The sequence below is a fragment of the Peromyscus maniculatus genome, chromosome 3 (genome assembly GCF_049852395.1).
Source record: "Peromyscus maniculatus bairdii isolate BWxNUB_F1_BW_parent chromosome 3, HU_Pman_BW_mat_3.1, whole genome shotgun sequence".
Lineage (NCBI taxonomy): Eukaryota > Metazoa > Chordata > Mammalia > Rodentia > Cricetidae > Peromyscus > Peromyscus maniculatus.
The window spans coordinates 100,232,961-100,260,804 of record NC_134854.1 but is presented as its reverse complement, the minus strand read 5'-3'; the positions used below and the strand labels follow the sequence as shown (position 1 = coordinate 100,260,804).

At 39.8% G+C, this 27,844-nt stretch overlaps 1 long non-coding RNA gene across 1 annotated transcript in view; it reads right to left on the bottom strand.

Annotated features, from left to right (window-relative positions):
* Positions 1-778: 778 nt before the first annotated feature.
* Positions 779-27,844, bottom strand: part of LOC121828323 (uncharacterized) — a 38,489-nt gene continuing 11,423 nt past the window's right edge. The window contains exons 2-3 of the long non-coding RNA XR_006070808.2: positions 6,133-6,244; positions 779-1,412 (exon numbers count right to left, since the gene is read on the bottom strand). This is a non-coding gene — a long non-coding RNA (uncharacterized LOC121828323). The remainder of the gene's footprint in view (positions 1,413-6,132; positions 6,245-27,844) is intronic.

The window sequence follows — 27,844 nt, the reverse complement described above, 5'->3', positions numbered from 1 at the left end:
TTGTGTCCATAATAATCATGCCACTATTGTACTAGTGAGCATACAAGAGAATTTATAGATAGCACATCAGTGATCTATCTTGGATTGTGAAAATAAGGCATTGACTTTCCCTTTGTTTTATAGACTATGAGAAGAAATGAAATAAGAGAAATACATTATGACAGAGTTACAACTGGGGCTTATGTGTATATACTGATAAAGACACAAAGACAGCAAGATAATAGTTGGAGTGGTGTCAAGGAAGAAACAAAGGGCTACATATTGAAAGAGCAAAGGGCATAGCAAAAGAAGACAGACAGGTATCTTTAAAAATCATTATCAGTACTTTCATTATTTGTTTATTTATCTGTTTATTTATTTTAAACATAATTTTAGTATAGCAATATAATTTGTATATTAAATAATATTATAATAGAATGAATTGACATCTTTTTGAAGAAAAGAGAAATAGAAAAATTCGGGTTATAAACTACTCTTATCAGAATGTATTTTATATATATATACTTTTTTCTGAGTGGTTGATGTGACACATATCCCCTGACTAGTCATGACTAGCTCAAATTGTGCTAATTAATGGTCAATTCAAAAAACAACATCTGCAATCACCATCTCAAAGGAATTACCTGTTAGATTTTTTTAAATACAGAATGGTTCTTTTTTTTTTTTTTATTTTACAATACTATTTAGTTCTACATAACAGCCACAGATTCCCTTGTTCTCTCCCTTCCTGCCCCCCTCCCCTTCCTCCCAGCCCACCCCCCATTCCTTCCTCCTTCAGATCAAGGTCTCCCCCGAGGACTGGGATCTTCCTGATAGACCCAGTCCAGGCAGGTCCAGTCCCCTCCTCCCAGATTGAGCCAAGCATTCCTGCATAAGCCCCAGGTTTCAAACAGCCAACTCATGCAATGAGCCCAGGACCTGGTACCACTGCCTAGATACCTCCCAAACAGATCAAGCCAATCAACTGTCTCACCTATTCAGAGGGCCTGATCCAGTTGGGGGCCCCTCAGCCTTTGGTTCATAGTTCATGTGTTTCCATTCGTTTGGTTATTTGTCCCTGTGCTTTATCCAACCTTGGTTTCAACAATTCTCGCTCATATAAACCCTCCTCTTTCTCACTAATTAGACTCCCAGCACTCCACCCGGGGCCTAGCCGTGGATGTCTGCATCCAGATTCCTCGGTCCTTGGATGGGGTTTCTGGCACAACTATTAGGGTGTTTGGCCATCCCATCAGCAGAGTAGGTCAGTCCCGGCTGTCTCTCAACCATTGCCAGCAGTCTTTTGTGGGGGTATCTTTGTGGATATCTGTGGGCTTCTTTAGCTCTTTGTTTCTTCCCTTTCTCATGTGGTCTTCATTTACCATGGTCTCCTATTCCTTGTTGGTCGAGGGAAAGAGAGCGGGAGATCCTAGCTGGATCAAGAAAAGAGAGGCAGAATGGTTCTTGTTACTTCAATACACATCAAGTTGTATCCACACAGCTACCACAGAAACAAAGCTATTTGCCTGGAATTGTGAAAGGTTTGTTTTGAAGGAAGGAATTCCAAAGGAAGGTTGAAGCAGTTTGGACCATACACAAACCTGTGAGGCAGCAAACTTGCTCATACACCATATACTTAAATTCTCTCTATGTTGCTAAGACTCAGACCTATGTAACTATCAGATCTGACTGTTGAATGTCCATATAATGAAGTAAAAAGAGTTTCTTAGCTTCACTCCATAGTCTAAAGAGGGTTTGTTCAAATTCAAGCACAAATTAATTGTCCAGAGAGTATGTTGTATTGGTTGAGAAGGAAGGTTCTGGAGACAAACTGCAGAGCCCAGCATTATATCCTATTAAACTCAGTCTGAGCATCACAAACTGTAAAACGAAAATAATACTCATGGTTACCTCGTGGGGTTCTTATAAATATTAAATAAGTAACTATATGGCAGGGATGAAGACATCCAATTACCATATCATTCGTTATTGCTATTAGTGTTATGAATAGGCAACAAATGAGATAAGGGATGGAGGTGAGTGGCTGCCACTGTGTGTCTGGTAACTCATGAGTCACAGGAGGAAGATACATAAAGAAAAGTCATATAAATTTCACTCTTTCATATTAATTCACACATGAGTCCTTTGCTTAATGACAAATATTATATGAAGGTTTAACTCAGATTTTCTTACAACTCAAGTGTATCCCTAGTGTATAGCTTACAGAAGACAGTCACTGATAACAATGAATTGGATGAACGTGTAAATTTATTAATGAATAAAAGCACAGTTAAACTCCATTATTATGCCAGATGCTATACCAACATCAGAACACTAATAAATAACTGATTTAATTTTGATTAGGAATATACTTTGTTGTATAAGTTGCAACCAAATAAATATTGAAACCAACTGAGCAAGAAAACAGTCCCATCAGAGTTGTTGAGGGAGTAAATGAATTAAGCCTACCCTGTGATATCATGAAAGGAACAGCCACCCAAAGTCAGCAACCTAGAGCCAAAACTGACTGATTCTTCAACCTGGACTAGCAGTCCATGTTTATAAGCCCAATAGTCTTTATTAATAAATAATTATTTTTTTATTTATTATATGGGAGCTAGTTAAAATAGTCATTTCTTTATCCTTTGTCCATCTTTCATGTGTGCATGTGCTATGCATGTAAGTAAATAAATTCATGCTTATATGTGTATTGGGGTAGTGGTACATGTGGAGGCAGAAGGTTGATGTCAAAAGTCATCTTTCATAGCTCTTCCACTTTATTCATTGAGGTAGATATTCATATTCAGTCTTGGAGCTCACAGGTATGGCTACTCCCCATAGACAGCTTCCTCTCAGGATACCCTGCCTCCTCTTTCCAAGGCCGGTATTGTTGATGGGCCATCATGGCCACCTAGTACTTACATGATCTCGGACCCTTATCGTTGTCCTCTGTGTCCTTTAACACTCCCCTAGGACATCTCCCCAAGTTTCCAAAATAGTTAATTTTTCAGTGCTTCTCACACAGTATGTGTTACAGAGTGTTTGCTCAGAAAATATTTGTTGTTTTATTCATAAAATGTCATTGACATGCAAAATACACAAACTGTAAAAAGCATGTATGAAAATAGGTTGTATTTAAATACTCCTTGGAAAATGGAGGAATTGAAGATTATTTTGTTTTAGAATATTATTATTAATTATTATTATTATTAGCTCAGTATTTTGAGACATTATATCACCATGTAGTCCTGACTGACCTAGAACTCACTATGTAGTCCAGACTGGTCTTGAACTCAAAAAGAGCTGCCTGTTTTTGACTTTCAAGTTCTGGCTAACTATTGTTCTTATGTATAAGGGTGTTATGCATGCCAATGTGTCTGTGCACATGTGTGCAGTGCCCATTGGAGGCCAGAAGAAGGTTCCCAATACCCTGGAGCTGAAAGTAAAGAGATTTATGAGCCACTGTGTGGGCTGTGGAAAATGAATCTTGTATCACAGAACCCTGATCTTTGTGAAAACAGCCTGTGCTATCAACTAAGCATCTCTCCAGCTCCCTTTTCAATTTTTTGATGATATCACATTAACATCTTTATGGAAATCCTTTATTGGCCAGAAATATAAAGTGGCATATTAACTGATGGTGAAACATCCCATCTTAGATTTTTCTCAATATCTGAGCTGAGAATACAGGTGGAGATGAAACAAAATGGATTAAGGGCTGCTTCAGAAAGTTGCTCACAGGTTTCATGTCATCTTTGCCTCCAGATGTGCTGGAGACTTTCCACAGTGAAAATTAAAAAGAATAATCAGTGTGCCACACATAAGCCCAAAAGAGCATGCTAAGAGTCCTGACTTTCAGCATTTAACTAATGCTGTCTTATGTCTACTCCACACAAGGCACTGTGCTCAGTCAACTGCAGACAATAAAGAAGTACTTCTTGAAATACAGTAAGAGTAACTCAGGTTTATTTGGGTTTTGCTTCTTCCTGTGTTTTGAGAAAGTGGAGGACCCAGGTCATATTCTTCCACTAGTTCTGATTATCGTGATCATAAGTGCCTTGATAAGAGCACAAGTGATAAGCAGTGATAGAGAAGGGGACAGGGAAGCAGAAAACCTTCCTCAGAAAGGTGGAATTTAAATGAGGTATTGAAATGTGGGTAGGATTTCAAAAGAAGGCATAAAAAAGAGACAAAAAGAAAAAGGAAAAGAGGAACCGTATCACACCAAAAATACATCAAAGAAAGCCCAAATCAAAAGGTATGAAGATCTTTAAGGAGAAAAAAGGACTATCAGGAAGAAGTAAATGATTCAAATTATTTTGAACTGCTGTGGAGATGATCTTGGAAGATATCTGCTTGAGTTTCTAGGGCTATCAAACATCTCTCAAAGAGAGTTTTGGGGGCCAGAAATCCAAAATCAAGGTATGTTTTGCCCCCGTGAAGTCTGATGACAATCCTTGCATCTTCTAACTTCTAACTTACTTGCTTACTGAAAGTGTTTGGTATCCCTTGGTTTGTAGCTGCACAAACTAGTTCCTTTTCTATCTCCACAGAAGACAGGACAATAGTAATGTAAGATTATAGGTCAATGTTCTCTAATGTCACTTCATCATGAATTAACTATTCTCATTGATAAAAATCTTATTTACCTAGGTAGGGAAATAACTCTGTAAAGTACATATCTTTAAAGCATAAGGACTGAAATTTAATCCTCAAAAAACACATAAAAATTCTCACATGGCAGCACATTCTTTTAATTCCAACACTCAGAAGGTGAAGATGGGGGCTCCATGAGCAGTCAGCCTAGCCCTCTTGGTGAGTTCCAGGCCAAGTTTTAATAAAAATAGTGGACAGTACCTGAAGAATGGTACCTAAGTATATCCATTGTCTCCCCTATACATGTACACATATGTATATGTGAACCCATTGTCTTAGTTTTATTCCTCTCATTGTGTTAAAATATCCTGAAAACATCAGCTTGGGGGAAAAGGTTAGTTTCACTCCATTTCAGGCTGAAATATACCATTTCCAGGAACTCAAAGCCACAGATAGATACTTGAATCATCTAATCATATTGCATCCATACTCAAGAGAAGAGAACAATAAATTAGTGCATGCTTGTGTATCAGCTTGCTTTTTCCATTCTTACAGAGTTCAAGGTCTTCTGCCTAGGGAATGCTGTCACCCACAGTGGACAAATCTTCCTACCTCAATTAGTATAATCAAAGTAATTTTCCACAGATGTACACATAGCCAAACTGACCTAGACAATATCTTGTTGAAAAATTTCTCCCTGGGTTAACTTAGATGGTGTCAGACTGACAACTAGAACTAACCATCATACCCTACACACACATGTTCCCATATGCAAATGAACACACACACACATTAAAAGTCTATTTCTGAGTTAGAAGGCATTATAATGAGATTAAGAAATCAGTCACTGTTACATTTTATTTGTATTCATTCATTTTTCATCGCTTCTTTGTGTGGATGAGTATGTGTGTCAATGTGTTTGTGTGTGTGTGTGTGTGTGTGTGTGTGTGCCTGCTGTGTGTATGTGTATGAGTGAATGCCTATGTGCCAAGGCATGCATACAGTGGTCAGAAGGCAATTTGCAGGAGTTACTTCTTTCTGTTCATCCTGTGGATACAAGAGGTCAAAAGCAGGTAGCCAGGGCTTGGCATCAAGTTCCTTTATCCACTGATCCATCTCACCAGTCCTCAGCCATATTTTTAAGGATGAAAGTAAAAGGTTTTCACTGATGACAATGCTAAAGCAGAAATCTTTCCAAAGTGAGGAGCATGAAGTATAAATTTATGCTGTTATTTAAACAAATCTCTTGAGGCAACTGGACTATTTGGGCTCTATACTTGGTTCAACCTATATTCATCCAGGTAACCACCTCATGCAACTGACAAACCTCTTGAAGGATGAAATAAAATGATGTTTCAACCACTTTGGAAACCTCAGATCTGTGGATTCCAGAATTTTTTTTTTTTTTTTTTTTTTTTTTGCCAGTCATCCTACCATCAATATCTAATTCACTGGCCCAGCACAGAGCAGTTGAAAATCTCTTGACTGTCATGTGGAAGGTTCTCTGAATGTGGTTGTAGCTGAGTCTGGCAGCCAAGGGAGGAAAGCAGCACCCACCTTTCTTCTTTCCTGTCAGCTGGAGGAAGTGTTCGCCTGTAGCCTTCCTCCTACTCAGTAGCGCCCTCTTCACGTTCTTCCCACCATGCTATGCAGCAAATCTGTTCTCTGTCTGGGTGAGACCACAACACATGAGCATCTTGTAAAAAGAGTGGGTGCTGCTTTTGAGCAGAATAAAGACAGTCTAATTACCTCAGAAGTGTCTCAGGAAACTGGGCCTTTCTGCCTGCCTTGAATTTTCACTCTTTCTTAATCAGCAGAGTCAGGTTGGGAGATGCTTTGAGTTTCTAACAATAGGACTATTACTATTTGTGTCATCTAAAATGATTCCAGCTGTGTAAGTTTGTGACAAAGCTCTGAAGTGTTGTGTTGTTTCTATTTTTTGAGCCTAATACTTACTATGCAGTTAAGTACGGCCTCTGCCTTATGCTCTTCCTTTTGCCTAGGTTTTCTGAGTACTGGGATTACAGGCATGAACCACCATTCTGGCTTTGAAGCTAATTTCCCCAATAAACATTATGTTTGTTGCCTCTGTGGAAAAAAATTGATCAAAAATCTGTCTCAAGACTCCTCACATTCCAGAAGCCTGATATGAAGAAATAATTCTAGCACTTAGCTAGCTAGAGTTGAAAGGATGAACTCAGCTTCATCACAGCATGCTCAATGTCAATACTAAATAGAAAATGACTATAAATCCAATGATTAAATAATCTTCAACCTCAGCACTTACTACTGTAACAACTGGGCATTAATACCAACTGAAGATTAACCCTGGTTTAATTAGCATTAATTTTCAACTTAACACATAACTAGATCCACTGGAGAAAGGACTCTCAATTGAAGGACTTCCCTGGTTAGACTAGCCTGTGGTCATGTTTGTAAGGAACTGTCTGGATTGTTCAATGGTGTAGGAGGGCCCAGCCCACTTTGGGTGACACAATTCCCTTGGCAGATAGTCCTAGGCTGGATAAGAAAGTTAGCTAAGGAAAAGCATGTGAGTGAGCTAGCTAATGGACTCTTCCATGTTCCCTACTGTATTTCTGGGCTGTGAAATGAGTTCCTTGTTTGAAGACAATGGCACATGAAATAGCAAGTGATCCGGCTCTCAGGTTCCTGCCTTGACATTCCTCCATAATAACAGAAGACCTAGAAGTGTAAGCTAAATAAATCATTTCTTCCCTTAAGTTGTTTTTGGTCAGAGTGTTTTATCACAGCACCAGAATGAAACGAGGGTGGAACTTTACCTCATGTATGAGAGAGAAAAGGAAACATTCCTTTTATAAGGTAGTTTAACTCATTCTTCTCCACATCTCACTGTAATGCCTTATGGATATATGCAAAAACAAGTCTGGTAACACTGATAATAGTAATCTGTGGGGAAATGTACCCAAGCATGTTGAGAGTAGATGTGTTAGACTTCTCATTACTGTGACAAAAACACCCAAACTATCAGCCTGAGGGAAGAAGCATATATTTTGATTCCTGCTTTCAGGGGCTTCAATCCAGGTCCTCTTCACTCCATGTCTCTGCACCTGTGATGAATCAGGACATCATGGTGGAGGGAAGCTCTTCAGCTCACAATGACAAGGAAGCAGAAAGAATACCTGTTCCAAGAGACTTTATCGTTTTTCCCTCTTTCATCCAGTCATCTCCCTGCATATTTGATGGCCCACTCATACTCAGGGTTATCCTTCTGTCCTTAATTAATCATCTCTGTAAACATCCTCAAAGTTACACTCAGAAGAGTATTTCACCTAAGTCCTTCTCAATTTCACCAAGTTGACAACTAAGTTTACTAATCTACCCCTTGTCAACTTGACACCCAAATAGACTACCTTAAAGCATACATAATCTCCAACAAAAATAATGAAGAATTTAAAATTTTGCCTGACTTGATATCCATAATCTGCACTTAATTAAAATAAAGTCAATTTCCCAGCAACTTAATATTTCAGCAGCCCATAAATGCTCAAGTCCAGAGTTTCCTCTGACATTTCACAAAGAGCTCCTAAGGCTTAGGCAGTAGCAGCATAGAACTGGGTCCCAGGCAGGACATCAAACCCTTGTTAACCATTCATGTTTCCAAGGCCACAACAACCAAATCTAGCACTGTAACCTTCTCAGGGGTCAGAATGTTGAGCTCTTTGAAAAGGAAAACTGGGCCACACACTTTTAGAGCTGTGTTCTGTAATGATTTGCATAATGACACAGCTATGGAGACAGGGTAGCTCTTAGGAGCCCATCTGAAGCCATGGCATCTGCTCAGGTGTAATGCACTAGGGTGTGAAGAGAAGCAATCCCAACAGTCAGTGTTACATTAGATTCTGCCTCACCTTGTCAGAGTCTCTTTCACATTCATCACAGAAGCTCTTGGCCCTCCTTCTTGGGACCATATGCTATGCTACTTCCCAGCCCTCACACTGCATTTTTCATTAGCCTTTTAAAAGATCTATAATAACAGGCTAAGGAAGACTTAGTCTCCCATCCATATTAAAATGCTTCAAGCGGAGCTGAATTGAACCTTGGGGAATTGTTCTAAGGAAGAATCCCAGTGCAATTTCACTCACAACCACTTAGCTCTTCTCTGGCCCCAAACTGCCAGTTGAAAACAAATTCACCAGTCACCACAAATATTAGCAACAGATAACACACAGCATATGGCGGGGGGCCAGAATACTTCACAAATCTGAGTCAGGCGACTCCAGTGATTAGTGAGACATAATATATTTTCATCTTAGAGATGAGCTGGAATGAGCTACCCAAACAGGGAAACTAGAAAGCAGCTCCATATGGTGCCAAGATGATCAGATAGGGATTGGTGAGGAGTGGGGGTGGGGTGGAGCTTTCCTTCTTAGTACCACTCAGAAGTCACTGCTTCAGAGAATGCCATGGCTGGAAAGACTCTAACATCAGATCGAAAATATGACCTTGGGGTTGACCCATTGCTAAGTTTCAAAACAAGCCTATTCAGGGGGCCTGGTGCATTGGTGCCGGGTCCTGAGCTCGTTGCATGGGTTGGCTGTTTGAATCCTGGGACTTATGCAGGGACGCTTGGCTCGGTCTGGGAAGGGGGGACTGGACCTGCCTGGACTGAGTCTACCAGGTCGACCCCGGTCCTCGGGGGAGACCTTGATCTGGAGGAGGTGGGAATGGGGGGTGGGCTGGGGGGAGGGGGAGGGGGGCTAGAGGGGGAGAACGGGAATCTGTGGCTATTATGTTGAACTGAATGGTGTTGTAAAATAAATTTAAAAAAAAAGCCTATATCCCAGGGAATCTCCCTTTGTGTCTGCTAGTAAACGTTGGTACTATCTATCATTTGTGAGTGGGGAGACACCATGGCACACAGAACGTACAAACCTAGATTTGACCAAAAAAATAGATTGACCCAAAGCCAAGAGTTTGTCTCACTATATTACATGATAAACATTTTAATGTTTAAATTTGGATTAGCCCATCATCAGAGGAGAGAAGAATAAAAAATGATTCTAGAAGTCACAGCAAATTCAATTTGATCTTTGTGTGTGATTATTAAAATTGTACATAAGAGAGATATTTAATATAGCCTGTCTGGATTCAACTATCTCTGAGGGGATTCTTGGAGGAAACAGGAATGACAATAGAATAGGTGGGAGTAGAGTAAATGGGAATAATTTTCAAATATTCAAATATTAAGCAAATAATATTATTTGCACTTGGTATTCTAGAAACTGGAAGTGGTTTGCTATAGATTTGTGGACTTAGCCTATTATGAATAAGGAATTGTTTTAGCAACAAATTGAATAATAACATAAAAGCTACTGACCACACCCATTGTAGAGATGCAGCAGGTACCCTGCCTGCATCATTTCATCCTGCTGTTTTGATACACATCAGCCTGATATCCAGCCATCAGAACTCTTCATCTTTGCTTCACTAGCTCCTACAGTAGGTTTTGACCAGTTCTACAGCAGTGCTGAAGCTCTGGATCATGAGAATCCCTTTGAACAGCATCAAACAATGCCTTTTGGGCTTCGATGCACATAGCCTCCAACTCCCTTCTCAATGGGGTAACTCCAATCTGGCACAAACTTTAGTGACCCACAGTGGTTGGTTTTGATACAAGTTTCTTTCATTTTTCATACATATTACTTTTTCTCATTACTGTGAGAAAATTCCCACCAGGCTATTTAAGACAGGGAGGTTTTGTTTTGAATCAAAGCTCCTGGACACAGTCCATGATGGCAGGGAAATCACTGTGGCAGGAGTTAGAGGCAGCTGTTCACATTGGAGCTACAGTCAGAACACAGAGAAAGACACATGCTGGTGTTCAGTTTGCTTTCTCCTTTTTTTCTTTTCAGTCTAGAATTTAGCCCATAAAATTGTGCTTCCATATTTAAGACAGGTCTACTTACCTCAACTAACCTAATCTAGAAAATTCCTCATAGACGTGGCCAGAGGCTGTCTCCTATGTGATTCTAGATGTTTTTAAATTGATAATAACTAACAATCACACTGTCTTATTTCCTTGTGTATTTACTGATGTTTCTTGAGTTTATGTTCCCAGCAAAAGATCTGGATCAAATATTTTAGTACTTACCTTTAAGAATACTCAGAACTGTGTAAGTGGCTCCAAGAGATGCTCAGAATACAAGCTGGACCACATGCAGGATGTGTAGAAGCACTAATCCTACTATTGGTGATTAGTAAAGACAGAGAAAATCATTGGCATGCTGTCATACCAACATGATTAACACCTGATAAGTTCTGGGACAAAGAGATATCTCTAATATCTCCAGTATATGACAGGCATGGCAATAAGACATGATTCTAAGAGCCATCAGTATCCTGGAGAAAGAAAATGCAAACTTGGGTCAGACAACATCACATAAAACAACACACTCAGGATTGCACTGAATAGACTGAACTATTTCTGATAAACCAAAGACTATAATAAAAATTTTACCTGACACTTCAGACTAGTACTTGGTTTTGGAGTCACTGAGATACAAAGAGGGGAAGCCCCAGCTAGTCTCCTATGATACGGTGAAGGCCCTGGTGAGAAAGAGTGGAACCTCAGTTGCAGGAGGATATTCAGTACTAGCTATTTTTGAGATCTTGGAACATTCATAATCATCTGCAAAGAGAGTGACCCTTGCCCTTTTTTCTGGAGCCTGGCAGCCTTTCTGTTCCTAGGGGATCTTTAGGAAAAAACTTTGTTATGACAGGTATTGCTGTAAAACTCAATATCTTACAAGCCTCAGAAATGCATGTCTTGCAGTTATACAGGTGCTGGCAAATTCAGTGTTTGCTGATGGCCCCAAATCTGGTTCTGACATAGCAGAAACCACTGCAGAGTCAGAGCAAAGCAGCTCTCTGAAGTATGTGTAATAGAGCACAAATCTTGTTTATGAGGGCTGCACTCTCCTAACTTACTTACCTCAAAAGGCCCCATCTCATAAGACCATGATATTGGGAGTTCAGTTTTAATGGCTATGATTAGAAGACACATAAATAAAGAGCCAGACTCAGTGGATAGCTGAAGAAACACTAGAAGACATAGACCCTCTCTACATAAACTGAAAAATAGGTCCACATTTTAGCTTTGTTTGCCTGAGTAATTCTCCATTGCTCACCAGAAAACTGCAGCACAACCTTAAGAAATTGCTAGGAACAAATCTTGGAGATATTCGACAGATATCTGATCCAATGGTCTAAATACATTGAAAGAGAGCTGATTAACACAGGGCAAAGTCCTATGACTCAGGTTTTATTGTCCTGTAAGGCAACCCAAATATGTGTTTGAGATGGATCCTTGGAGCTTATAGAGAGAAGGGTGTCCTACAGTATGTGTGATGGAGATGCAAGTATTCCCCTTATGCAATATCAGGGAAAAGCTCAAAATCTTCAGATATTGGAACAAGTCAACAGTGAATTTTTTACCAAATGTAAAAGAATAAATAGCTTCTTTAAAACCACTAGAAAATTAATCACATTCATTATGAAGAGAAGTGTCATCAATATTTAAAGATCAAGAAAACTGTCACCAGTATTTGGGAGAAGGAGAATCATTCTTCTTCATGAGTGTAGCCACTGGCAAGTTCCCATGCTTTGTGGATGGCACTGTGCCCATGCATAGTGCATAAATAGACATTTCTAACCATTTACTGAGCAAAGACAGGGCCTAAGGAGAAAAGAGGAAGAGTTAAGTTAGAAGACAACATGTTTGGCAGATGGAGGAGCTGGAGGGAGTAAATAAGAGGTAGATATGATCATATTATTGTGTTCATACATGAAAGTGTCTAAGAGTAAAAATAAATATTTTTTTAAAAAGGAAAACTAAAAAAGAAAAAGAAGTGACTTAGCCCATGACAAGATTTTAAAACTTGTACACTAAATTCTATCTAAAGACATTTCTCCTTTGTTTCATCGTTTTCTCAAATGCTCATCATCTTCCTTTATCTTTATCATTCATCTTTCTCTCAGTTCAAACTATGTTACATACTTTCCTGTTGCTGTGATAAAATACATGATCAGAAGCAACTTAAGGAAGAAAGTTTATTTTGACTTATGGTTCCTGAGGGCTAGAGTCCATAATGTCAAGGACTACAGTGAAGCAGGAGAGGAAACCTAGATCATCACATTTTTAACCACAAAGGAAGCAGAGTGAGCAAACTACAAATGAGGAGAAGCTACAAATTCTCAAAAGCCACCCTTAGTGACTCACTTCCTCCAGGAAGGCTCCATCTCCTAAAAAGTCTGTAACTACCCAAAGCAGGGCCACCAGCCGGGGACCAAGAGTTCAAGCACGTGAGTCTCTGGGGGCACATTTCTCATTGCAACCACAGCACTAGCATTATCACACATGACAGCTGCTAGTCCACAGACCACTTGCCTGGTTTCTACCCATCCTTTGCCCAGTTCATCATCTGGTTTACCTGACCCAGCCTTGTTATCAGAACCAGCATGCTGACCTCTCCCATCCAACCCTTACTGGGAAGCAGTTGTACAGTATCGAAAATGAATTCACTCGGTGATGATTGACCTTGATGTTTTGCTCTATGTAGCTCCTACCTCCTGGGGCTCTGGTTCAGAGGAATGTCACACTCTAGGTAAGCATGATCTACTGTGTCCCCCTCTGTGTACAGAAGCACACCATAGTTGACCGCCTCAGTTAAGTTCTTCATAGAAGAACAGTGGTCTGGCTGAACAGGAAAGAATAATAGAGTTCTTCTTTGTCAGAGGCATTTTCAGGACTGTGGAGTTAGCTCACTTGGTGAAGTGCCATCACTGTGGAGGATCTGAGTCTGGATGCCCAGCACCACTTAGAAAGAATGTGTCTATAATCTTTCTATAATATTTCTATAATCTTAGGGAAATTGTAGTCAGGAGGACCCCTGGGGCTTGCTGGCTGGCCAATATAAGCTCCAGGTTCAGTAAGGTAGCCTGTTTTAAAATAGGGGGTCCAGAGCACTTGAGAAAGACAGCTTTCATCAATCTTCATCCAAGTGCATACATGTGCACCCAAATACATGTGCATACATTCATGAATATGTATAGTCATATCCCCAAATTATTTTTAAAGATTTATTATTTTATTTCTTTTTGTTTCGTTTTATTGTATTGTATGAATGTTTTGCCTGCCTGTGTGTCTATGTACCATGTGTATGTCTGGAACTATCAGAGGCTATAATACAGTGTTATATCCTCTGGAAATAGTTATAGACAATTATGACATACGATGCTAATTCTGGAAACCAAACCTGAGGCCCCTGTAAGAGTAGCAAGTGTTCTTAATTGCTGACCCATCAGTTAACTCCAGCCCTACAAAAACAATTTTTAAAAAGCATTTTCATGGCCAGGTGTGCCAGTTCTTGTGGTGCTGAAGCAAGAGGATTGTCAGGCCTTCAGGCCAGCTCGGGATACAGACTGAGTTCCAGGCCAGCCTGGACTACAGTGTGAGATGCTGTCTAAAACCAAAACAGAACAACAAAGAAGCCAAACAAAGAAGCACTCCCCACATAAAGGGGAAGGAGAGAGTTGCTAAGTATTCTTTCACTCATGATGAAAAGATGGAGTACACCCTTCTCTTTACTTCCTAGGGACCTGGGTCTACACGCTGCTTGATTCTTATCACTTCTTTCTCCATAGGGATGAAACTTAAGAAACAAGAAAAGTGGAAACTGTTTAATAGTTTCCATATTAGAAACCTGATCCATCCAGAAAAGGGGAATAGGCCATGTCTCAGTGGATTGAGTTTGCAGCTGAGAAGTAAGAAGCTGTGAAGTAGCCCTCAGACCTCAGGGGAGTAGCATGAGACACTATAGTGAGAGAGATCAAAAGGCAAAGAGGCTTTTAAGGAAGTTTTCTGTGAAATAAGTTTGTCTCTACCAGGCTATTCATCTATTAAGTAATGGTTGCTCTTTTTGTCTGTCTTGGTGATTGGACTATTATGCAATAATAATAATTGTTGTTGTTGGTACAGCACAAAAACAAAGGTATGAGAAGGGGGTGAGCTCTTTGTGGGCTACAGAAACAGATCCAGATCTATAAGTGACTATTCTCAAGAGGGTGAACCTTCTTGATGTGCACACACGTGGGTCCCTGAACCCAGGATGAAGAGTACCCGTGACATAACACATGAAGAAAACAGAATTCCTGGAGAGAAAGATAGAGAATCGTTTATTGGCTGCTACATGGGGAGACAAGAAGGGAAATCAAAGTAAAGGGGAAATAACAATTTATTACTTATGAAGTAGCTAATGTGATTAGCTTTTGGGTAGTGTGTGTGCAGAGGCAAGCAGCTGGAGACGGCTTTTTGATCTTTGGCTGCCTGTCTGGAGGATAACACAGAGGGTGGGGGCAGCTCTCAGATCTGCAGCTCTGGGCACAGAGCCTAGCTCTTTGAAGTGATTCCCTTTCCATATTTCCTGCTAATAGACAGTGAAGAAGGAGGCCATGTCCCTTGGGGGGAAAGAGGGGCCTTGAAGTTTCCTCAGTCATGGGTAGTTAACAAAGATGACCATGGGCAAAGTTGTAGGTGGTACAATCTGCATTCAGCATCGCTCAGATGCTTCTTGGCTCCATCCCCACTTGGGTGCATAGCGGGCTATTGCTAGACTCTTTCTGGTTGCTGTCAAGTCTCTAATCAACCTAGAATGTATTCTATGCCATGGCTTCCTGATCTTCTGTCAAAACTGTCCTGAATGCATTCCACAAGGGGCTTGGTGTGAACTGAATTTGTACTGTGCTCCAAACACAGTAGAAATACCTAGCTTTGTGGAAGGTAGCTAGGTGCTAGGTCTTACTTTAGGGCTTTCTCTCTGTATTTACCTGTTATAGGACTTGCAATTACTCTGACAAATGAATTAAGGAGACAAATGACTATTATGGTAACTATGGTGCTGATATAAAAGCCAAAAAACAAGAATAACTTAACAATTCTTTGTAAACATAGTCTAGTTCTCCCAGATCTTGGGTGCCTTCTTTAACTTCCAGATTGTTCCATGCTTATGTGACTGTCATATGCAAATAGAGGGAGTAGAATAAAAAATATTAGCTCCATGCTATTAAAAACAACACCTTAGTGGATGGGCACTAAGAAGCTGTACTGCCCACTAACCCAGCAAGAAGCTGTACAGCCCACTAACCCTGCTGCAAGGCTGTTTACTGCTGAGAACCACCATAGTTGTAAAGACACTTGGACTGGTAAACCCTGAGTCTAATTACAGTTTATATTACATTATTAGATTATATTAAATAGATATTCCTTGCTCATTTCTGTGTCTCACCTAACATCCTGTGATGAATAGATAAAATCTTCTGGAATGTGTTCTCTTTACAAAACCCCAGTTTTCACCAACCCAAAGACTAAGAGTTCTATCAGATAGCATCTGAGACCAGTAACACAGATTTCCCTCCTTGGCGGGCTGCAGCCCTCCTACCTAATATTTCCACCAACATATTTGAAATGTGCCTTGATTCATTATTTTCTTCTATTACCATAAAAGCTTCATTAAAACATTGCCATATTCAAGCTAAAATTTTGTGAAGCCCTGAATCTGTGTTCCTGGGTCATAGTCATTTATATTTGGCTTCAGAATAAACTATCCCTTGTCCATGTTGAGGTCAGACATGTGCTTTTTGCACTTGCAAGGATTTTGAAGAATCATTTGTAAATAGTATATAACGCAATATCATCCAGGTAAAACAGGACTAATGGATATATGAATTCACAGAGGCTGTGACAGTATGCATATGACCTGCACAGGTTTCAGCCAGATAGGGTCCCAACCCTAACCAAGAAGCCATTTACAAATGATATCTCTTGGTAATGGAGTATTACTGGACATATCAAACATACTTCATGGCAAGCACCACACCCAGGAATATTTGGGCAACCCAAAGCCAACATCATGTTTTGTTTTGTTTGTGTCTAGAATTTTTGTTTTGTTTTGTCTTACTTGGTTTTTTTGTTTGTTTTAATTTTCATTGTGTTTTATGGGTATTGGATAGAGAGAGAGAAAAAGAGCACACATAAAGTTAACTGAATAGGGAGGTATGGAGGAGCTGGGGGAGCTGAGGGAGGGGAAAACACAATTAAAATATATTGTACAAAAAACTTTGAAATACTAAAAAAGAAAAAAATCTGTAAATAATATATAATACAATTTTCCTCACTTAGGTGGGCCTCTCTGTTTTGGTAAGATACATTCTACCAACATTGTTTACTGCCATTGTTCTATTAAAGTATCACAGGGAATTGTACAGTGGATGACAAGGACAGATACAATTTCCGGTCTTAATGGACTTATAATTCAGTGAAGTTTCTTTAGAGCACTAGATACAGTACTTTCTTGTCTTTCCATGGCTCTTTTATCTTTCATCCTTTTAAACAAAATATATAGTAAACCATAAGTCATACAGTTTTCATCATTTCATCCTAAATTGTTTTATGTCTATCTCTTTCCATCCACTGGTAGAATTTTATATGGGTTTTTGCTTGTTTTTGTTTTTTTTCATCTACTTGTTGTTAATTGGAAAATTTACTTTTTGAATTACTTTTAACTATTTGCATATGTATGCATCCATGTGAGAATACTGTGCATGTAAGTGTGGCCAGAAGAGGGTGTTAGATCCTCTGGAACTGGAGTTATAGGTGGTTGTGAGCCACCCTTCCTGGATGCTGGGAGCTAAAATCGGGTCTGAAATAGCAGTAGGTGCTCTTAATTGTAAAGTAATCTTTCCATCCCCCTCAACTGTGAAATTTACCCATCTTCACTTACAAATACATTGGCACTAATTCTATAAATGTGCTCTTGGCTTCCCTTTTGTCCCTATATCTGGGACATTTTCTTGAAAAGAACTAACAACTGCAATAATTTTGATATGGATCATAAAGGCAGTTATTAATTTAACAAATATATGAAGTTAGGGAGCTCGCTAGTGTGTCAGCTTTTCCTACGTTAAATTTATTTGTTCTTCTTTTTATGACTGTATCTTGGCCAATCAGCACAAAGTGTCATTTTATAGTGTAGCCACACCCAAAACAGCAAGGTTCAACAAAGAATATGAATAGAACACTTATTTTGCATCAAGATGATTCCAGAAACTATGTGACTACTGGCTGACTTCATCCTCCTTGCAGCTGAAAAGGAGGTGAGGAGGGGTCAAGAGCATTCAGCTGCTTTGTTTCTCTTTTTAAACCTGAATTTAGAAATGAAGACACAAATATAGAAAATAACTAATAGAACATTAGGATGAAAGAAGAAAGGTTGAACACCCAGATGGTCTGAAAGCATTTTCACACTTGGTGAATGACCACCAGAGCTGGGTTTGCCTTTTTCTTATTTTGGTGTAAATATCCTGGAAGTTGTTTTCTTATTAGTATATTTGGGGTTCTCATTCCAGCTTTTTTTTTTGCATAAATGTTTCTATCTTCCTTCTGAGTTGTGAAAATTGTAGGTATTTCTAGATTGGTATGATGAACTTGCTTCCCACTGCTACTGTGGGCAGCTTTCCTTCCAATATTGTATGTTTTCTGATAGCTGGGGAGATTTTGGATGAGTAAGCAGAATGGTTTGGCTCTCTATCAACATTTTAGAAAAAAGTCAGCCTTACAGTTTTAAATATAGTAGACAAGCCAAGAAAGACTCTACGTGCTCAGCTCAACCAGCTTGGCAGAGTGAAGGTGTATCACCTTGTCATTGGCACACACTGTAAAGTGGATGCATTTGAGGACTTATGGGCTGGGGCTTTAGTTCACCACATCAGACTTTGTCTCCAAATATTACATTTAAAAATTGAACAGTTGTTTTGATTTGCTTTGGTCTTGTTTAGCTAAAACAACCTGTATATTCCTGGGGTATTCTTCTACCATAAAGATTGCATAAATTATAGGCAAGCAAAACAACAAAATAAATAATGTACAGTCTTAACATTCAGATAACCTCTTTGTCACTTTTTAAGGTACCAAGTCTTTTATGAAATGACATGCAAAATTAAAGAAAATTTGTGACAATTTGTGCATTGTATTTTAATCTACTTTTAGAAACATTCAGCCTTATGAGATTTTACTGTGTATGCTATATAAACCCCTTAAAGTCACTTTAATGACATTTACTGTGTATTATATGTGAACCCTAAAATGTGACATTATATATTGAGTAAGAATAAATAAAATTTACATAATAGATTATTGTTTCTATATGAGAATCTCAAAATGTCAGTTTTGTCTTAGCACAGCTTAAGGGGTACCAGGCACCTGGATGAAAGACAAAATGGGTTATTCTTTAAGAGGTTCCAAGCAGCCGGGCCGTGGTGGTGCACGCCTTTAATCCCAGCACTCGGGAGGCAGAGCCAGGCGGATCTCTGTGAGTTCGAGGCCAGCCTGGCTACCAAGTGAGTTCCAGGAAAGGCACAAAGCTACACAAAGAAACCCTGTCTCGAAAAACCAAAAAAAAAAAAAAAAAAAAAAAAAAGAGGTTCCAAGCAGAGTTGCAGAACAGCTGAATGCTTTTGAAGCCCTCATCCACATCTCACCTGAAAAGTTATCTGTGTTTTCTAAGAACCAAGCCATACTCTGGGCATCTGCCAGACTGCTTAAAAGGTTATGACATGGCGGTGATCCTGGCCAGATTACTCAGGAAGTCAGGCATAATATGAAATGACCAGTTCAGCACCAATGTCACCATGGTGGCTACCCATAGCTACTTGTGCCCAGCACAATCTCTAAGCCATGACCTTCATCATTACCAATCCAATTAACTACACTATCCTCATCATAGTGGAAGTTATCAAGAAGCTTGGTGTGTACAACCACAAAAAGACCTTTAGCATGATGATCCTGGACATCATTAGAGAAAACACACTACAATGTAGATGCAGGTTTTGTATCCAGCTCTAGTCAATGTGTCTGTCATTGGTGGTCAGGCTGAAAAGACAATTAATTACCTTCCTCATCTCTCAGAGCACCCCCAGGGTTGACTGTCCTCAAGACCAGTTGATCATGCTCACCAAGGGGATCCAAAAAACCAGCATGGTTGTAAAGGCAGGTTCTGTCACTCTATCTGTGGCTTATGATGGAGGCACACTTTGTCTTTTCCCTGGTGGATACCATGAACAGGAAGGAAGAAGCTGTTGAGTGTTCTTTCCTTCAGTTTGAAGAGTTGGTAGGCACCTACATCTTCAGGCCCTTGCTGCTGGGGAAAAATGGGCCTGCAGAATAACCTTGGTCTTGACAAAATCACCCTTCTGAGGAGAAAATAATTGCTGATGCCATTGTAGAGACGAAAGCCTCCATCAAGAATGCCAAGAACTTTGTCAAGAACGTGAAGTGAGGTGTGACCTTGAGCAGCAGCATCACCTAACCTATTCAGCATCGTGTCACTAAAGCCACTTTTGGAAGCTTTGTCTTTAATTTGCTTTGGATTTTAATTTGTGTTGTATTATCATCAGCATCCCTCTCAAATTGTGGCTGGTCTGATGATAATGTCAATAATGCTGATTGATTAAAAAAAAATCTTGTGCACATTTGATGGCTTCTCTCTGACCAGAGCTTTTCTTTATATAACTCAATGTGATAATGCAATTCTATTGGACATTTAAAAGTAAATGAAAATTCTACTTACCTTGTAAAGCATACCTTTTGATAATAAGAGGTAAACCTCTTCACCCTGGGTGATATTTTTGGCTTAGATTATATGCACAAATGAATGTAGTGCCTATGGAGGCCAGAAGAAGACACTGGATGTCCTGGAGCTGGAGTTACAGGCTGTTGTATGCTGTGATGTGGATCCTGGGAACCAAAGGTTCTCTGGAAGAACAGTCAGTGCTCCTAACCACTGAACAATCTTTCTAGCTCTCTGAATCATATTTCCTCTGACATTTACCTTGCTACCCTTGCTGCATTTTGTGTATTATTTACCTAAATATCAACTCACCTTTAATCTTTTATTTATATTTATTATATGATATATATTATTGTGAATTAATAACTTTGGCTTTTTTAATTGACAGGCAAATCTATTAGTAGTTTCCTTTTATTTTTGTTGTATTTCATTTCATTTATACGCATGTATGTGCATGTGTTTGTGCATATGTTTGTGTTTGTGTGTGTGTGTGTGTGTGTGTGTGTGTGTGTATGTAAATGTGCACACATGTACCGCAATGTACGAATAGAGGACAACTTGCTGGAGCTGATTCACTGCTTCCACAATGTGGGTCATGGGGATCAAAGCAGGTGGCATGGTCAGGCTTAGCAGGAAGTGTCTTTACCCAGTGAACCACACACTAGTCCCTTTAGAGAATTTATTAAATTCTCCTTTCCCCTCAGTTTTTTATAATCTATGCATCTCATTCTCCTGAATTAATGATTTTCCAGACTAAATCAAAGGATCCCATCATACTTGTGACATTCTGGGTCTAGATAGGTGGTTTGATGATTAAAGGCACTTGCTCTTCCATAAGACCTTAGTGTAGTTCCCAGACCTTCACCAGCTAGCTCATAATCCTCTTTAATTACAGCTCCAGAAGATCCAACACCCTTTTCTGGCTTCTGTGGGCACTGCACATGCATGACATACATTCTCATGCACATACATATACACATACACATACTCATAAATAAAGAAATTAGAAAGTAAATCTTCTCTAAGAAAAACAGAAAAATCTTTCTATGGATCATAAGATGCCATCAGTCCTAATCAAGTTCATGGGGAGTCTGCTATTCACACTCTTCCATGCTGTACTGGTATTCTCTTTGCACTAATGAAATACAGAAGAAAAAGCAATTTAAGGAAAGAAGAGTTTATTTTGGCTTACACTTCTGGTGGCATACAGTACATCATGGAGGCAAAGGAATAACAGCAAAATTAGGGTAATGGTTGGTCACATTGTATGCACAGCCAGAAAGTGGAAAGAGAAAGGAAGTAAGGCAAGAATATGAAACCTCAAGGCCTGCCCCTACTTACCCATTTCTCCAGTGACACTTCACCTCATACAGGATGGACAACCTTCCCAGTGTCACCAGGTAGGAAGCAAGTGTCAAATACATTGGCCAATAGGGACCATTTTTTTTTATTGAAGCCACAATACATGTGCATGAAAATAAACTGTGCATATCCAGGGCTGGAAACTTCTGTCCAGTTGTCTGTATTAGTGAAGTTGATGCTGTGGATCTTAGGAGATGTTTCAGTAAACATGTGAGAAGGTGGTTTATTCTCTTAACATCTCAGATCTTTGGTCTATACTCTCCTCATTCTCACACCTGTTTGCAAGAGCAGCAGCCCAGCATATGTCACATATCTGAAAGGAAATTGCACAGTAGGCTCTTGTTGTTGTTGTTGATGATGATGATGATGATGATGATGATGATGAAAACTATCTTTCTTACATATTGAGTATATGGTTGATTTTGTCTTGCTCTGTGAATCCATGTGGTGATGAAATCTCTGTTTCTCTGTGTGTATTTATTAAAAGGCCTTGCTATCATAACTCAAGGTAACCTCTATACAAAAGGCAAATATCCTTTGTGATAATTACATGATGAACTCAAGACACACAGGAAGTGACAACTATCACTTCTAGTTTTATTAAAGGAATATAAGGAGCCTGTCTTTCTCTGAGCAAGTCTTTGTGCATATGTGATGCTCCTGAATTTTTGCAGAACTCCCCTCCCCATAGCAAAGATATAACCATTCTCATTTTACATGGAAAAAAATGAGCTTTAAATACTTGATTGGGAGCTGGAGAGATGGCTCAGTGGTTAAAAGTCCTTGCTGCTCTTCCAGGGAATGTAACTGGGTGTCTCATAATTGTCTGTAACTCCAGTTCCAGGGTACCTGGATACAATACCCATTTCTGGCCTCTTCAGATATTGCAACATAAATTATAGATAGATTAGATAGAAAGAAAGAAAGATGATAGATAGATAGATAGATAGATAGATAGATAGATAGATAGATAGATAAGCAGGCACACACACACATACACACACACACACACACACACACACACACACACACACACACACACACTAATAATTTGTTTTCCTGCAAATTTGAAGGTGAATGACAGGAAAATTTCCATCATAATTTCTTGGAGATAGTTCCTAATATTCACAGCTTTCTTTTCCCTAGGAGGGCAGGTGAGGATCTGGGAAGGCGAAGCTCTTTCTGGGTGATTCTGGTCTAATAGTACCAACTTCCAACTTGCAGTCATTATCACTGACAGAAGAAACAGGATGTAATATGTGGGATACAGGAAACTGCAGGGAGTTTAGGAGGAAAACAATAGAAAGATCGCTCTGCACATGCTAACTGCATGCAAGAAAACTGGAGTCTAAGTGTATTACTGTGGAGACCTGTAAGTTAAGTTTGGAAGAACTTTGGGGCACATCTTGGGAGTTTAGAGCCGTAGTTCTTCAGGAGCATGTCTTCTTGGTGACTTTAAATGTAGGAGTTTGTGGAAAGAACAAAATACAGTCCTTTTTTCTCTGAAAAGTCCTGCTTTATTTCATTCTCAAGTAACACTCCATTTCTCCATGTTGTATTCTTGATGAAGTCATTTCAGGTTTAACTACAATTTTATTTCCTTGATGGACAATCTCATGGAAAATTACTCGATTATAGTCTAGGAACCCAAGGTCAAGAAGCCCCAGCTAACTCATCTTAGCTTCTGTTAAACTACTTGCTTGTGCAAAACCTCCTCCTACAGTTGTTAAGCAAGATATCAATATGTGGTTTTTGCCTTTAAAAGCCCCTTGGTCTCATTCTAAGCACTCTGGCCTACAGATAGGTCCAGATACCTGGGTGTGGTCCCATCCAACTGGAATAAGCACTTTCAACTGGCTATAAGTGGCCATCTCTGTTGGTCTTTTCAATAACAATATTAGTGGATGTTTTAGTCAACTTTACATTGTTTTGGCCATAGACTGAGAGGCAACAACTTCAAAAGGGAAAAACTTTTGGATTTTGTTTGTTTGCTTTTGTTTTGTTTTGTTGTGGAGCTATGTAGAGGGGGCTTCTTTCCACACCACAGCCAACCACACAGAGGGGCGGAAAGAAAAGGGGAAAAGGAAGACTGAAAAAAGGAAGGAAGAGAGAGAGAGAGATCCAGGGACAAGACATATTATTCCCCCAGTCACCTATTACTTCCAAATAGGCCCCACTGTGACTGGCTTGACAGAAATGAAGATATTCTAAACAGATACTTGTGTCTCTCAGTCTGGCCGATTGTTGAAATAATAGACCTCAGCTGGGTACATGCCTTTAATACTGGTACCTGGGAGGCAGGGGCAGGCATATACATGAGTTTCAGGCTAGCCTGGGCTACAAAGTGAGTTCCATGACAGCTAGAGCTTTAGAGAAATACCATGTCTTTAAAACAACAACAACAACAACAACAACAACAACAACAAATAAGAAATAATGGACCCCAAAGAAACGGGCCTTTCCCCAGGAATCTCATTCTGGGAGGAGAGGAAGGTGACAGTCAAAAGGAGCTTCCCAGGGAGAGAGATTTACAGATTGTCAAACAACCTTACAGGATGAGACAGCCCACAAAATGATGGGTCAATGCTTGGCAGGATCACACCTTAACCAAGACTGCTGAGTTGTGCACATACTTGACCCTCTATTTAAACATTGATTGCTGTGGATATCGCTCTATATAAATAAAACACTGATGGCCAGTGACCAGACAGGAAGTATAGGTGGGACAAGGAGAGAGGAGAATTGGGGAAACAGGAAGAAGGAGGGAGAGACACTGCAGCCACCGCCAGGACAAGCAGCATGTAAAGACGCCGGTAAGCCACCAGCCATGTGGCAAGGTATAGATTTATAGAAATGGGTTAATTTAAGATATAAGAACAGTTAGCAAGAAGCCTGCCACGGCCATACAGTTTATGAGTAATATAAGCATCTGAGTGATTATTTTATATGTGGATTGTGGGACTGTGGGGATTGGTGGAACCTGGAGAGAAGCCCTCCAGCAACAATTAATTTCAAGTTAGGAATCAAAGGAATTGTGATCATTTGATCTCTTTGTCCTTCTTCCCACAATGACCAAAATGAATAAATCTCCTTTGCTTAGTATCCACAATGAGTGCTGAACCTAGCTTGGGGCACAGGTTCTGACTCCCAAGCTCCATTATACAATCTTTTAATAACCCCCTCATCTATGAACTCATCAAAGGGTTAATCCATTGACAAACTCAGAGACTTCAATATCCAGTTATCTCTAAAGAGTGCTGTAGGATCAAGACTTCAACTTTGGGGGAAATTTCATATCCAAACTGTAACATGTGTGAAGATGTTACCCCCCTTAGGATGAAACGTGGAATGATGAAGACAGTCATCTCACAAGATGGTGTTAATATTACTATGACATGCATTGAACTTGGTGGTTTCCTGTTGTTGGAAGATTTCCTGTGTCCCGGCTGGCTGTCAGGACAAATATCTGTCACCTGCCAGTCCTGCAGCTGCTCAGATCCAAGTAAACACACAGAGGCTTATATTATTTATAACCACATGGCCATAGCTCAATCCTCTTACTAGCTAGCTTTTACATCTTAAATTAGCCCATAACTATTCACCTATATATTGCTACATATTCTTTACCTTTTTCCCATTACATGTTGTTCTTTGGGCAGCTCGCTGGTGTCTCTCCTCTCCTTCTTCCTCTCTCTCCCTTTGAGTTTCCTACCTGCCTCTAAGCTGTCTTGCCTTAGGCCAAATGGCTTTATTTATCAACCAATCAGAGCAACACATATTCATAGTATACAGAAAGATACCCACAGCAGTTTCCTTTTCTTTTTTAGCTTCAGTCTATACAACTGCAGCTCCTAGATTTCAGCAGACACCACTATTGTTATATTTCAGTGATGGGCACTCCACTTTCTGCTGTTTTAGGAAGCAGATCTGGGTCTGCTAAAATGCACTCTGCAAAGGTATGAAAATGCCTTCATACTGGGAATTTGTACCACCCACCACCACATACAAGGAAGTCCAGAGCCAGAGACAAATAGATCCTGCACTGTGAACTCTTGTTGAGATCATGTTGAGATTCCACTTACACCCAGTTTCTTCCCTCAACATTCTGCTGAAGTTGTTTTCAGAATGACTTTCCCTATGATAAATGCCTTGTTTACTTTCCTCTCAGTTTTAGCTCCTAGCATCTTTGGTGGTTTCCAACAACAGCACTCAAATTATTATTGGTGTGCACATTTTCACCTCAGAGTTTACTTCTGGGAAATGAGAAAAAAAAGAAGAAGTGCTATCCTATCACAGTCACGTACAAGTTCCTCTGGGTTGTCAGGGATGGTGGCTATCACAGAAACAGTAGAATAAATATGCTCACTAGAAAGAGCAAAGGCCAGCAAGTAGGTACACTGCTTACCAATAATATATCTTTATATCCTGACCACCACTGGATAGTGCTGACCATTTTGGAGGAAACTCTCCCCTGGATATAGCCTTGTAGACCACTAGGAGGCATGTATCTTAGCTGGTCCTATATTAAATCAGGCTGAAAACCAAGACTAAGAGTTCTATTTCCAGTGTCCCTTCATTTCTTTCAGTTTGCCTATGTGCTTCTAACAAATTATTTTTTGATTCACATTATCTAGAGATACCTGTGATTAAACACTCAGCAAACATGTAAATGAAAATAATGGAGAGGATTTTCTGGACTGTGAGTACTCTCTGAGGTCACTTTTGATTAATGCATGAGTATCCCTCTTACTGCTACTTGTTGGTCTCTGTGTTGCTTACTAAACATTTCCACAAGATACTTGCACTTAGGCCGGGCGGTGGTGGCGCACGCCTTTAATCCCAGCACTCGGGAGGCAGAGGCAGGCGGATCTCTGTGAGTTCGAGGCCAGCCTGGACTACCAAGTGAGTCCCAGGAAAGGCGCAAAGCTACACGGAGAAACCCTGTCTCGAAAAAACCAAAAAAAAAAAAAAAAAAGATACTTGCACTTACCTTCTTCCTGCTTTATCTATACATGTCAGGGTTTCTAGAGTTGACAGCTAAACTTTCAGAAACTATCAAAGACAATGGTGCACACTGGGTCAGCATTTTGTTTATCAATGCCCATCCTAGCATCAACCATAATAAGACATTGCAGACCTCTGCACTTTAAATTTGTTAGCTTAATAGTTTTGGCATGGTTTCGCTGAGCACATTGATTTTTTTTTTTAGAGTCAAGGCATCTTGACTTCCTATGATTGGAAGAGAAATCACAGTTAGCTAATTTCTCAATTTTCCAATGCTATTTTGAAAAATTAAGCCTAATATCTAACTTTACAGCTATAATTTCCAGCAACCATTTTTTAAATAAGAATAGCAATAATAAGAACTTTGGTCTTTAATACAGGGTCTTGCTATATATCCCAGGCTGGCTTCAAACTGACATTTTTTCCTGCCTTATTCTCCTGAATGCTGGTATGCACTGCTGTACCCTACTAGTAAAAACTATAGAGCACCTTTTCTCTTCCCTTCTCTTCCTTCCCCTTTTTTCGCCTTCCCTTGTCCTTCTTTCCCCTTGCTTTTCCCTTCTCTTCCCCTCCATTTCCATCCTTTCCCTTCCTTTCCTCTCCCCATCTCTTCCTCCCCTTTTTACTTTCTAACCTAACTTTCCATCTTCCTTTGCTTTCCTTCCCCCTTCTTTTTTTGTCCCCCCATCCCTCCCCCTCCTCATATGTCTTGATTTCTTCCCTCCTGCCTGCATAGGAAGATTTGGAGCCATGAAACCCCTAAATATAGGTAAATTCTAGGTGGACAACTGGAATAAAGCCTTGTGGAATTGAGAGAAATGGGGCATAGAGAGAGACGGAGACAGAGACAGAGACAAAGAGATCATTTTTCACCCCAGCTGAATCATGAATGAAACTACTACAATTTAATTTTAGGCATTATATTTTGTGTGTAGAAGCAGATAACCCAAGTAGATTGTAAATTTGGAAATGACCAGATGCATATAATTTTAATAACTGTAGTTTTGTGTGTGTGGGTGTGGGTGTGTTTTGCTGTGACCAAAGTTATCTGAGAAACAATGCAAGGGAGGGGAGGGTTTTTTTACTCTTGGTTTTAAAGGGTTACAATCCATTATCCTCTGTTGGGGGAAGGCGTAGCCGAGGTGCTCAGGATGTGATGCGAAAAACCTCACAGTAGACCAGCAAACTGAGAGGGGCATGGCTGGAATCATGGATTGCACTTCCATCATAGAGGCCTGCTC